This window comes from Polistes canadensis, unplaced genomic scaffold (genome assembly GCF_001313835.1).
Source record: "Polistes canadensis isolate GaletaPanama2010 unplaced genomic scaffold, ASM131383v1 scaffold_344, whole genome shotgun sequence".
Classification (NCBI taxonomy): Eukaryota; Metazoa; Arthropoda; class Insecta; order Hymenoptera; family Vespidae; genus Polistes; species Polistes canadensis.
The window spans coordinates 107586-122694 of record NW_014569891.1 but is presented as its reverse complement, the minus strand read 5'-3'; the positions used below and the strand labels follow the sequence as shown (position 1 = coordinate 122694).

The 15109-nt window shown below is 31.3% G+C and overlaps 1 protein-coding gene across 1 annotated transcript in view; it reads right to left on the bottom strand.

The window, feature by feature from the left end:
- Positions 1 to 15109, bottom strand: part of LOC106791809 (homeobox protein 2-like) — a 36527-nt gene that overhangs the window by 17989 nt on the left and 3429 nt on the right. The gene's annotated exons all lie outside the window — the stretch shown is intronic.

Genomic DNA, 15109 nt, shown 5'->3' with positions numbered 1-15109 from the left:
GCATATATGCATCCTTAGCACTCAAAGGGTTAATTATTTTTCATTTTACCAGATCATCTCGCATACAGGTATATATAAACGAAAAAAAAAAGAAAACGAAATTAATGAAATAACATTGACTGAAAGAAAAAAAGATAGGTGATATTTTTAAGACGATAAAAAAACAAAACAAAACAACAAGATATCAAGAGATTTACGATGAAAATCTGAGACTAATCGATCGAACGAGTCGATTTATCGAGTACGTATTTACGATTAGTAAAACCGGCTTCCTTCCTTCCTTCCTTCTTGTGCATCTCCATGGCCTTTTACATCGATGTACCCCATAGAACGATGCTCGCTGACTTAATCGTGCGACTTAAATTACCCGCCAATGGAATACGAGAAGATGTAATCCAGCCAAGTAGTCAGAGAGAGAAAGAGAGTCAAAGAATAAAAGAGAAAAAGAAAGAAAGACTGACTGACTGACTGACTGACTGACTGACTATATATACGTGTGCCCTACATGACCATATAATAAAATGACAACTTAGGTCGATTTCTTGAGACGTATGCTCAATCCTGGGACCTCGTAATTCACCAAGGTAAATCTCAGAGTACTGAGTATGTATGTATATATATAGAGAGAAACATGTGTGCATACGCGTGAATGTAAATACGTGGATGTGTGTACAGTTTAAAAAGGGAGAAGACAGAGAGTGTTGGTAATCGGCATGGATAAAAAACAGAAAAAAAGAGAGAGAGAAAAAGAGGCCAGCAACTCGTTCCCTCATAAATTCTGACTTCTTTTTCGTGTCTTTATTTTTCTCTCGTTGATAACAGGTGCTTATCTTGCGAGCTTGCAAACATTGCAAAAGTCGACGTCTTCTCTTGTCGTTGAACTCAACATTTCTTCTAACTCACGGTCCTCATATTATTTAACCTCGACAAGATTCAACTGCTTCTTTACATTATTTTTTTTGATTTTTAATATTACAGAATGGAGTGGGGCAGGGGGTCAAAAGTATGAATAAATTCAATACTCTCTTTAATTCCTTCAAGACTTTTCAATTAAATATTTTTCTATTGTACAAAGTATTTCGAATTTTTGTCTCACCCTGTGTATTCGCTTCAAAAATTATCTTACATTTTCTTTTTATTCGCACAAATGCACTTTTTTTTTTTGTTCTGGTCATAGGAGCCCCCTCCCTCGTCCCCCGTTAGAGAAAATTGATCTTAAGTTATAAAACCAAGAGAGAAGTTTATATTTCCTCGTGTCATTTATGTTAGACCGGCGATAGGCTAAATTCAACTGGTCGGTCTAGCGTAATGCGCTTAATTAAAGTTGTTTCAACTCGTTAAGATCGTTCACACGGGATGAACAACCCTATAAAACGACGTTGCATGGTTTGCGCAGGCAACACGAGTGAGTTCCCTCTCTCGTTCAATTCCTAATGCGAAAAATTTCGTTTTCCTTTCAATCAACATCGTTTCAATTTCATTTTCTATCGTTTTTCTTACTTGCCCTACTTTTCCCGTACTTTTCTTTTCGAAATTGTTCTTTTTGTTATCTATTTTTTCGTTATATTTCTCGGATAACAAATTGTCTATATACCCGTTTATTTTATTATTGTATTTACCTCATTCTGTGTTATATGTTGTGTCATTTCATTGTACGTTTGTTTAGAAATCACATTTGATTATTTTTTATTTATGCAATCGTTTGTGTCTGATTGAATACACCTATATACTTCTGCACAGAATATAACACTATTTAAGTATTCTTTACCTTTCCAAATAGGCTAGTCAGTCATTGAATAGTATAACAAAAAATACACACAGCAAGAAAAAAAAAGAAAAAGAAGAATAAATTTTGCAAGTGTAAAAACAGTTGTACTGGTTGAAGCACGTATAGTTAGTTACATACACGCGTGTCCTCCTCATGTTGAAGAAACAATTCTCCTTTGAAATTAATTCCAAACGTGTACTCGTTCCTAACGCGTTTTGTTACCAGCTTATGATGTGCTTTAGTGTGTGTATGTGTGAACCGTCTTGATAAGATACGACATACGTGATGAGTCGAACATATGGCAACTATACTCGCGCACACACACAAATACGTAAATACATAAAAAAGAAAAACGATTAGAAAAAATCATTGATTGTAATCTTAAGTTGTAATCTTGAATGAAAACGATTTTACATATTTTACATAGGTATATAAATGCAATGTCCATGCATATACGTTATGTATGACACTGTACACGACGCGACACCGTTGTCCAAGGAATTTGTAAATGGAAACTACGAGAGGAAAGCTTATTGATCGATCGATGAACTGAAAGTGTTGGAACAATAAACCACTTCTCCCCCTTTCCAACGAAATTCCAAAGTCTAACTAAGCAAAGAAAGACAATCGATTGAAATCCGATGGAACGAATAAACTTTGTCTCTAGTTTAAACAATTCAACGTGATTCATCATTCGTTTTCCCAACGATCGATTACACGTGCCCATCGAATTTTTCCTTTCACGTTTTTTTAGGCGGTCACACTAGGTGTGCCTCATAATTTAAAAGCCAGAAAGAGAATTTATTAAATATCAAAAATATTAAAATAAAATAATATTTGTGTATATATTATAAAAATAATATTTTAAATAAGGAGAACAGACGGTGAAGGCTCCGGTAATAACTTCACGTAACCGTGGAGGTACAATTGTAACCTTCGGAAGGGACACACCTGCCGCTTCGCAGGTGAACGATGAACAGAATTACCTACCTTTGAGGATGAAGCCGAGAACAACGACACGCAGCATACCTAAGCGTAGAAGTTAACTGAACACACAGACCAGAAACTTACACCGCAGGTGCTACCGAGGAATTTTGTTTCTTTCTCAAACAAATCGACGATTAACCTCCCTCCCCATTCACGTCTCAATATGATCATCTTCTATCCTTCTTCATTTATTTCATTATTATTTATCTATACATCACGTTTCAATTAAATTTTCAATTACAATTTTGTACAATAATGTTCGTCCGTATATATAATTTGAAAAATGAAAATTATTCAAACTTGAAAAAAAGAAACAATTGCTTAAGTTTAATATCGAAGAAATAATTATGTTATTATATTTCTCAAATTTCTTCTATATAATATTTAATTAGTATATTTCCAAGAGATTCTGTTGTATCTCATTAGATTACCACAGCTGCTATCGAATTTTTTTATCGTGTACTTGCTTACTCTGCTGCTATTATGCATACACATATGTGTATGTGTGTATCTTCGCAAAAACTGGTTCTCCTTGCATTACGTAAACCAAAAAATATATATATATATATAATTATTTCTTTTCGTTCAGTACATTGGATCAAAACGAAAAAAAAAAAACGAGGAATTGCTTTTTTTACTCCTCTTTTTTTTTTATCTCCAATCATCATTATTTATTACAATCGTAAGTAAGATTTTTCAGACTTCTTCGAAAAGTTCAATGTCGAAGTTCAAAAAATGTTAAACACTTTGACGATGGTCGAGTGTGTATTGTAAAAAAAAAAAAAAATTTACGAAGGCCGAGAAACCGGATTGAAAAACAGTACCGAATTAAGTGAGCTTAATTGGTACATGCAACAACACATATATACAAACTCTGTTTTTGTGCAGACATGTTCTCTTCTAACGGTAATCACTGATTTCTTCTCGTCGCAACGAACTTTACGTAATTCTTCAAGTTTGACAAGTTTTGCCTGTAAGACATTACTACCTTTCCTATATAGACAGGTATGTTAATCATTTTTTAATTAATCCTTTAATTATTTTCTTTTATTCAAACGTTTAACTGAATAAAATTTCATTATCGTATAATTTTACTCTTTGCAATAATATTAAAATAATGAATAAGCGTGTCTTAGGGAAATTGGACAGATTGAAATATTTTTTTGTAGAAAGTTTGTTTTGATCTCATTGAGCCTTTCTTTTTTTAAAAATAAAAAATTTAAAAAATAAAAAAATATAATAATGTATGTGTGTCTTAGATTGCATTAGTTGGATTCGTTGGTGTAGGACTAACAACGTGAGTTAGCTACGGCATGTATGAAAAGAAAAAAAAAAGGAAAATAAGAATAAATGTGAAGTCAAAGAGGAAGCTAAGTAAAAAGTTGAAGAAGAAAAGGAAAAGGGTAGACGGTTGCTAAGCAGATGCCGACGAGACGACAGCCTTTCGTTTCTAAAGGCTCACTAAACTAAACTTTCGCACGGACAAGTGTTACGCGATATGATAAAGAAATAAAGAAAGAAATAAAAAGAGATTATAATTAAGTAGTCCTTTAATATTCCTTATTTCTTTTTGATTTCAAAATGATGCTCGAATTTTTGCAGAAGATAATTAATCACATAATTTATTATAATATTATATGTTATTATTTTTATTTATCTATTGATAAGATTTTTGGCCATGGAATTTTCATTCCCTAAGGGCCACAAAATACAAGAGTTGTATAGTGTACAATTAAGTTAACAACAAATTAATAATATATATTAATATTAAGAATTAAATTACTTTATATTCTCAACACTCGTTCAATCAGATAAAATAATTACCGATATTCCACGATTTAATCCAAACATTCTGAAACCTCTGAAATCGAATCACTTTAATCGACCTCGTTAAAAATCCATTTACGAGATGAGAAACATTAAAGATCGTTTTCATTCGAAAATGGGTTGAAAACGATTATCGAAATTAGTTTTGTAATAAAAATAAAATCAAATCAAATAAAATGAAACAACGAACCGAAATATTCGGATGGTTGATTGTACGTTTAATTTCATTCCTTTACATATATATAACCAATAAATATCTTACTTAAATTTATATATACGCACATAGATGTTAACTGATACAAAGAGAAGAAAATATCCCGTTGCACTTTTAATATATTCTATGGTAAACCCGATCGTAGTCGCACGTGCGTATGCATTTGAGACGGTCAAACGAACGCGAAAGCGTCTAGTATGCATCGAGTGCATCCGAAAGTGTAAAGAAAATTGACGTGCGTTTCTAACACGAGGTAGAAAAAAGAAGTAAGAAGATCCGTTAATCGAAACGTTACGTGACTCTACCTCTTATGGTATTTTTCGCTTACGATTTCAAAGTCACGTCTGGGAAAAAAAGATCACACGACGAAGAAGAATCTATTCGAACAGATCTTACGTATTTTATTCATCCATTGTTTCTCCCTAACATCGAAATATTTATTAAAAAGAGAATATTTGATTTTTATTCATTCGTGAGTTATAATATGAAATTATCGATAGAAATGAATGAATAAAATTTCATTAGTCAACACCCATAGAAACACTTTCCTCAGAATGATGAATTACTTTCAATACGGGAAAGAAGACTATGTAACATACAGAGAAAGAGGATGTATTTATGTGTATGATGAGTGTGTGTGTGTTCTTGAAGCGGATGTTCTATATGCGGCAAACCGGACGCAACGACACGCGTTGTACCTGATGCGTACGCCGATGCACTAAAACTGTTTCTCTAAATAAATCTGTATAGAGAAAGAGAGAGAGAGATAGACCAAAGGAGAAGAACAGAGGATGTTACTTCTCCTCTTCACTTCTCTACTCTTCCGCTTATTTCCGAAGCCCTTTTATATTGTTTCGAAGAAAGACAGGCACGCACGAATGAGATGTTCTATGGTGGCGTATATGTTGTAGGCGTATACGTTAATGTCTTTTCTACGTTTTTCTATCAAATACAAATTTGTTACTAAGATTAACCATCATTTTTAATTTAATTTTTAATTAACGGCTCATATATATATATATATTAATTATAAAAAAACAAAATTTTATTGCGAGAAACTTTACTTTTTCGATCTTCTTATTGCAACGATCTTTTGTCGAAATAAAAGCCATCTTCGATCGACAATGAAAACGCCTTGACCTGGTTAACGTATTGCACCCGTATATGCGTGTTATAACACCCGTATTATAAATGACGATGAATTACTCTCGTATCCTGCGGGAAGTTAGAAAGGAAATGTCGTCATAATTATTTTCTTTTTTTTTCAATGTGAATAATCCCATCCCTTCTCGACGAGAATTTGCTGACGTTTATCAATAATTTTGTTAACAAGGATACCTATATGAAATTATCGTAGTGGACTGCATTTCACATTTCATTATTTACAATTAATTATCGAGAAAATAATTCCAATTAATTGATTGATTGATTAATCTCGTAACGAAGAAATAGAAGAATGTAAATTGTGAAACGATAAGAGACAGTCGAATGAAGATAACAGATTGATGATCAGGATGCGAAAGGTTTGAAGATTTATAAACAAGAATGGACATACGTACGTACGTAATCACATAGGCTGTTTGTTTAATTCTCTCTGTGACTCATGACGAAAGATTCACTACTACTAAATCAGCTTGTACTTTATACGTAGGTTGACGTATGTATATTTGCGATGACGTCATAACACAGTAGTCGTCTTCGTCATCAGTTAGAAAAAAAACTTTGTAATGGCGTTAATTGCTGCTAATAATAAAAGAGCGTTGACCCACTAAACGAGAACGAATTGTCTTATTGGTCTTTGTAATGTGTCGAAAATATTATATATTACAATTGAAAACAACAAAATAAATATCAATATTAAGCCATATTTGATGTTTAAAACGTAACAAAAAAATAACTTTATTTTGCCCATTGAATAAAATTTAAAAAGCTGCAGTATATTGACTGTACAAAGGTAGCAAAATCAATAGTTTTTTTAATTGAATTTGAAGTTAAATTAAAAGTTAAGAATGCTTTTATTTATTTATTAGACGATAAGACCCTAAGAATTTTAATAATATTTATACTTTAATTTATAATTTTATTATACGAAAGGACTTAAAATATTAAATATACGTGTAGAGAAATTATTTAAAAAAAATGACAAAAAAAAAGTGCAAAGCACTCGTGACGTGATCATGATTCGTGTATATAACAATCAAATAAATGGAAATTTATGAACGAATGAACATCTTGGAAACGATGTTACGTTTAGTATGCAAATGATTTCTTGTTTTTTTTTAATTTATTTCTACTACCACAAATAAAGACTATTCGAAATGGTTGTTGTGTTCGAATAATAATATCAGCGTGGATTTTATCGAATGATTTTTCACACGGATCGAGATACCGATAACTCTTGGAATTTTCGCATATGGATCGGCTTATTAAAGTATTATCAAGCACTTCCGTGATAGGCACCGTACAAACTAGACGTTCGTGATAGGAACGTAAATGTTAGTAGCGATGATGATGATGGTTACGTGCAAAACACGGGAAAAGTAATTCGATGTGCATACGACACACGATTTCGCATAACTGTGGCAGTTATTGTTAAACCGCAACCATTCTTTCGATCATTGGAATATTTCAATTATTATCGGATTGTGTATTCATTTTATATTATTTCATTATTATATTATCATTTAAATTATTTCATTATTATATTATTTTGTTTTTAACGTGTTATATATTTATTTAATTTGTGTATTTTATAATCTAGTAGTATTTATAAATCTTGTAGAATTGTCATAACCATAAGTAATAAATTTTCTATCGGTTATCCCACATACGAAAGAAACACGTGCACTATTCTAACAGCATATTGCTATTATTATCGCAATGTGGGAGCCGTCGTTTTAATAATAATAATAATAATAATAATAATAATAATAATAATAATAATAATAATAATAATAGAAAAAAGAAACCTGTCCAAATAAAGTCAGAAAGAATTTATTTGTTATGTAATTCATGCGAACTGTCTTATGTGAGAGATTCGTTTTCTCTACGTCGATTATGGTTAAGAATTTATCTTCGGGAATTATCACGAATGAAATTTTCACGTAAAAAAAGTTAGGAAATGAAAATAAAATTTAATGAATACCACAATTTTATTTGCAATCATCGTGAAAATTATATTCGCATAAGAGTCTCGTCCAATGTTAAATAAATAAGTGAAAGCTTTTAATTGAAATTCTCGTTCGTATAAGTTTCTAAAAAGAAAAAAAAAGAGGAAAAAAAACAAATTAATCATTTTATTTAATCTAATTATAAAAGCAATAAATATTATTTTCTAATATGCACTTCAAATTAAATGATAATATTAACTTTTAATTGAAATTTTTCTTTCCTTATAAGTTTCTCTAATGTAAAAAAAAAATAAATTTTACTCCAATGTGAAATTTCATCCATAACAACGTTAACATTATTTTTAACATGATAATTTTAATAACTTTGACAAATTTCAAACATACCATGTATCGCTAATGCAAATATTTTTTAATTGAAAAGTGTTCTTATAATCTGTCCTTCGAAAAAAAAAAAAAAAAAAAAAAAAAGAAAAAAGGAGACATATTTTGAACAATCGAAATTATCAGAACACAAACGAGGTCGTACAAGGCAAGATCGTTGGCATGCATATATTTGCGCAGCTTTATCAACAGTTGTATATTCTGTTGAAGGATCTACGAAAGAGAAAAAGAGATAGGGAATCGTATCGTTTTAAAATATTTAACGATAACGTTTAACCCGAGAAACAAATTCTTTTCTCCAGCGTCTTTGCAACAATCTGTATAAACTAAAAACTTAATAAAAACGAGAAAAAATAAAGGACTTGTTTTAACAGAATAAAGACTTCACGTTCGTTAACAACAATTTGTTCATCATTTTTCATCTCATTCAAATCTTATTTCATTTGAAATTTTTCGATCAACGAATGATAACTATGAGATCATAAAATATAATCTAAATTACCTGAAATCACACCCAACCCAATTACAATAAATTGCAATACTAGAATATTTAATTACAAGGAAGGATAAGGATAGAAAAAAAAGTATTAATTACGATAAATATACACAATGTAAATAGATGCAATTAAATACGTAAACAAAGATGTCATTTCGTCTGGTTAGAAAAAAAGAAAAAAAATCTATCAGTGTAGATCGAGAAAAGGGTCGAGGAAAGATAAGAACATTATTCACGTAGTGTGTGTGTGTCATCGGTTGGAAACTTTCTTTTTATACGTTTTTTATTTCCTTGGAGAATGGAATTCATTTAGATCCATGTTAGAAATTCGGACTATGACTACCAACCTGGCTGCTGCTGACAATGAGTCATACGCACGCGTAAAGATTTTCACTTGGAAACGACACTCGTCGTCGTTCCTATACCGTTCCATGAATTATTCAATTCTAACAGAGTATTAGATATATTGAACGAGAAGATATAATCATACGACCGGCCTCCAAAGTAACCTAACACACGTGCAAATCACGTGTGCACGACTATGTGTATGTCTATGTGTTGCATGCATTTATACAAATTTACGTAAATCACACACAGTTGTGTATATACATGTACACATACGTTTTAAAGTGCTTCTTCCTAAAACCATAAATCAAATCACTGTAAATAAAAAAAAAAGGAGAAGAAAAAAATGGTCGACCATACTACACCCCACCGTGCTTTTCATCGTGTATGTTTGCTAAACGTTATTCTGTAAATTGACATTGCGATCTGATGTGAAAGATAAGAAACCAACGAATCGTATTTCGATATTTTTCTCCTCCTCCTCCTCCTGTGACTCCTCCTCCCACCTCTTTATCTTCTTTTTTATTTTAATATTTTTGTTTTTATTCTTGTTCCTGTATATTTCGTTTATTTTTCTATCTCTCATTATTCCTTAAATATGATTTTTTGTTTATCCTTATTTATCTTTGATACGCTATGAAATAAAAAAGTTTGTTCTACTTTGTTCTCTAGTAGAAAAGAGGAAATAATAATAATAATAATAGTAGTAGTAATAAAAAAAAAAAACAAGAATAATGGCAATAAATGGAGAAATAAAAGTTACAAAATGTGTATCTCTCGAAATCGATGAAAACATTTAATGAACTGAATAGGAGGAAGAGTTTCTTCTCTGAATTATTCACTGCATAGTTATTCTAAACCACGTAATTAGAATTCCAAGACCTGTTTCGAGAAACAACCCAATAGATAATATCTTTCTCTTTTTATTCTTTTTTTTTTTAGACCAGTCCGTTTCTGTTTTTTATAATGACTTTCCATTATTCTGTAAATACGATTGTTTCAAGGATAAATTGATATTTAAAAGTATGTCTCAAGTTTTTATTGCTTAGGAATATGTATTAGTTAGACTATGAAATAAGATAAATTATAATGTAAATTAATTATGAGTCCTATAAAATTGATACATAATTATAATAATTATATAAATGATAATAATTTTTAATATATCGAAATTAGTGTCTTTTTATATTCACACAGTTACACATAAATATGAATAAATAAAACTATCGTATGACATTAAAAGAACAGAAGTTAATCAAAGTTCAATTCACGAAGAAAATAATTAAAAAAAATAAAATTGAGAAGAACTCAATCTTTTCATACCTCTCTCTTTCTTTTTTTATTTATTTTCTTATCATTTACACTGAAGTCAGATAAATAAAGACAATGATATACTTCGTTAGAATTTCTATTACGTCAATATAATATAATAAATAGAAATTGAAACTTATACTTCTCTCTTTCTTACAGAGTATCACGAAGAAGATTACACGAGATCATAATAATCTTCTTTTTATCATTATCCTGTTCAACGAATAATCGGTATTATTTTACTTTCGAATTATACTTGTTACAAGAAATACGTTCGTTTAATCTCTTACCCCGTTTAATTATAAGATAATCAAATTCGAATAAAATGATTAGCTATAAGTAGTGCATTATATTCCAATTGATATTGAAAAACGTCATTTCATTTAATTTTATTTGTTACTTTCTGTTTTTTTTTTTCAAGAACGATTATCGATAATCGATGACACACAAAACGATATATACGATTAATCTCGGAAGCTGTTCGACTTTCTTGCTAATCTTCCTCGTACTGTCATCTCCCCCTTTCTACTACGAATTGAAGGAAATATTATAAATACTGTTATCAGTATTATGCAGAAAAGAGAGTATACATGTAACTTAGCATATTCTCTGTTCGGTTAAGATTTATATATATATATATATTCTATGTTCCATATACTCTCTTTCTATACGAAAACTATCTTGTCTATACTATATATATATTACATACACATTTATATATGAACGTTATCGCCATATTTCTTCGTAGTTTTACGCTACCAGAAGAGAAACTTTACGATCTAGCCAGCAGAGAAACACGAGGTCTTTGTAGTCACGCTTTATCTCGTATATATAATACGAGAAGCTCGTTATTTTCTAAAGATTTCCTTCTATGCATGCATATACATTCACATTAAAAAAAAAAAAAAAACAACAGAAAAGACAATAAAATTAGATAAAAAAAAAATTGTCCAAAGGATAAACACATGTTTTCGTAACGTGTACTTGTACGTGCATGATTAAAAAAAATCATAATGAGAAAATCTTCAAATTGTCTAATAATAATCAATGCACACGTGTGTGTGTCTAAGTATATGTAATACATACGTAAATGTTGTAGAGATAATGAAATATAAAATATATTTTGATAAGATAATATTTAGATGTATTTCGATCAGAGATAAAATGTATGAAATTTCGTAATGTAATTTGTTAAAAGACATAAAACATTAGCGTTTCTAAACTATGGAATCGATGCGTGTTACCGTTACGCCATATCGTTCTGCATCATTATCTGCAAGATGACTTACGAGTGACCGACCGAGCACACGTCGTTCACGTAACACGATGCGAAATAAGAAAAATCTCGTTTCGGTTTGATTACGACGGCGCTTATATCCGAAAGCACTTGCTTCCAAGTGCTCTCGGAGTATATATAGATATAATAGAATACACACTGTATATGTTACCGTCAAAGCCGAAAATCCGTCATTGCTAGTAATTCCTCGGCATTACTATGAATGCAAAGAGCCTTCAGACGAAGTCGGAAATAAGAGATACACAGCCATACGCCACCCCTCCTCCTCCTCAAAACAACCCACCATACAGATAAAGAACATTTCGTTCTAACCTGTGTATCTTCCGATACGATAATGAACGAAAGATACAAATCTCTATGAATAACTGTCTAACTAATATCTAGAAAATATAGCCTGAACCTTTGCACATAATGTGTCGATAAATAATGGCTAAATTTCGATGCATAATTCTATCATAATACACTTGTATCAAAGCGAGAGAGAAGTAAACGTTCGAACGTTCCATAAATGGCTGCCGATGCCACGAACGTGAACTAACGAAGAGCGAAACTGGATCTCATTCCAAACGGCGAGAGTGATCGTCGATCTGGTGGTGCTGGTTGGTTATGGTGCGGGAAATTAAACAAAAAAAAACAGGGGAAAAAGGAAGGAAACGGCCGTGAACACAATTCTAGAGCGTGTTTTCTGTATATACGTGCCGCCATCCCAACACATATCCACAGTGCATTATATGTTTCATGCACTTGCTCTAACATCTAATCCTTACCTACGCAACTGAACATAATTTTCCTTTATTATCATTATTGTTTTTCTTTTTTTAATTTCACGTCACTCCGGGGGTTGATTGACTCAAAGGATTGTAGTTTCATAATTAAAAAAAATATATTATTGTTGCGGATTGTGATACTATTTGCGTAATATCTCATGATCGTATTATATAATTAAAATAATCGAAATCGTACAATTTTTTCATTCTAAAGATAGAACACAAGTTTTGATAACTATTGTTAATTAATTTTGATTAATTATATAATCGAGGATTGAAAAGATTAAGTGAACAAATAATGCGAATTAGGCGATTTTTAGTTTTAACGGAGAAACATTGTAAACCAGTTGTGCACCTGATGAGATAGATAGATCTCGAGGAATTTTAATACACCGTAGAAAGGTTCAACTCGAAAATCTAATGGGCCATTGTTTATCGTGGCCGTAACTCGTGCTTTTGATTAATACCACCATAAACACGGGTCCAGGCCGCGTAATAAATTGGCAACGAACGTTTGCTTGCTTGCTCTCAATGTTCAACTAACTCTCGGCTTTCTCTCTCATAACGTACCACTTCAAATCTTGTCCATTTCGTTTATTTTTTAAATAATACTTAACTCGAATACGAGGTCTGTTCAAAAAAGTATCGCGAATTTTGTGCTTTTTTTTCCTTTTTTTTTTTTTCGAAAATTATTGATTTATTCATGAATATCTATTTTGTCTTGTTCAAAGTAATCCCCATCAGATTATTATACACTTGTGCTAACGTTTTTTCCCCCAATCATCGAAGTACTTGAAAAAATCATTTTTAGTGATCTTTTTGTCAGCATATGTGAGGGAACATGAGTATCAACATAAGGTCAGAAAAAAAAATTGAAAATCGAATATATGTAACCTGGGGGAATAGAAAATTGGCGATACTTTTTGAACAAATCTCAGCTCGTACATACGATAGAATAATAAAAAATAATAGGGGATAGGAATTTGTCTTTGTTCGATCGGTATTTCGAACAAGGGACAATGATGGAACGATGTTTTATCCATCGGAGGCGGCCTCGGCTGCTAATGGCGAGGAAAGACATATCGGGTTTAAACCTGTTCGATTAAACACCTGAAACCGCAGCCAACGTAACGGTTATTGACAGATTTTACCGCAGAAATGTCGTGTTACGAAAGAAAACCACGAAAGTTCGAAGAGAGTTGACACTTTTTAAACGATGGATTCGTCATCGAGACTCAAACTACAGACATTTCTAAGACTTTATCTTATCTACCTAATTTTTAAACGAGTATTCGCTAATAGGCGATATTCAACTTTTCAAATATTTCATTTTAAACTTCCTTCCTTCTATGTTTTAACGATAACAAATATTTAAACGTACAACAAATCTAATAATTCATGTTCACATTTACGAATAATACTTTTTCTATGTGCATAATTTTATTTCTATTTCGTTTGGTTATCTATAGGAATATCTATGAATAATTAAATAAATATATTGTATTCTTAAAAATCCAAACGAGATTATATAAAAAATACGAAGCCACGTGGTGTAACATAAAAATGATAAAATGAATATGATTTTAGTTCGAGTTGAGACAGAGAAATAAAAGAACATAAAAGAATTGTAATGTGCGATTAATAGTAAGCGTCATTGAACGATTGACAAAGACAACGAGAAGAGACGACTATATTTTTCTTCTTGATAATATAACTCTGACGTCTGTCACATTAGTCAAAATAAAAATTGCTCGATATAAAATACGATACGGATTTGTAGGGACGATGATCGTCGATTTCAAACACGACGAGGAGTAAACACTTCGTAATCATTGACGGTCATTGATTTTAATTGAACTTCTATTATACTAACTCTTTTCTATATGTTCTATGATTATCCCTAGAAAATATTAGATAAACTATGTCAATCGATATATATCGATATTTTATTATTATCTATCGATCGAATTTGCGATCGAATTTGAAATATTTTTCTTTTAAATTGATGATGCACGCGCATAAACAATATAAAATTCATGAAACAAAAGAAGCGTGATATTTGTACAAAAATAATATTGCGCACGATCGTCTTTGGTTCGAGCAAAAATGACAGAAAATATTCCATTGGAGATGATATAAAAAGGTTAGTGAAATTGTATGATGTAATGAGGCTCGCATAAAGGCAATCGAAGTAAATCATGTTAAATTGCTAGACGACACGATTTTAAGCAGCTTATTTTCTCTTATTCTTCTCCGTCTATTTTTGAGAATCTTTCGACGAGTCTCCTTGATTTGTTTACACAAATCGATCTGCATTATATAAAATACAAAATATATTAAATGAACTAAAAATATAAATTTGATTCTCGGGGGTTTATTTTGTTGATAAATCGATTGCCAGTTATAAATGACTGAAATTTTTAGTTCCCAACAATAATCGTACAACAGCTCTAAGCTTGATGGTATTAAATTCGAGAAACGATGGTGTGTGTGTGTGTGTGTGTCATAAGTCGACACGACAATCGATCGTAGGAAGAGGCAAAAGAGAGGACAAAAGGTCGAGAGTGAAATCGCCTTCATTCAGG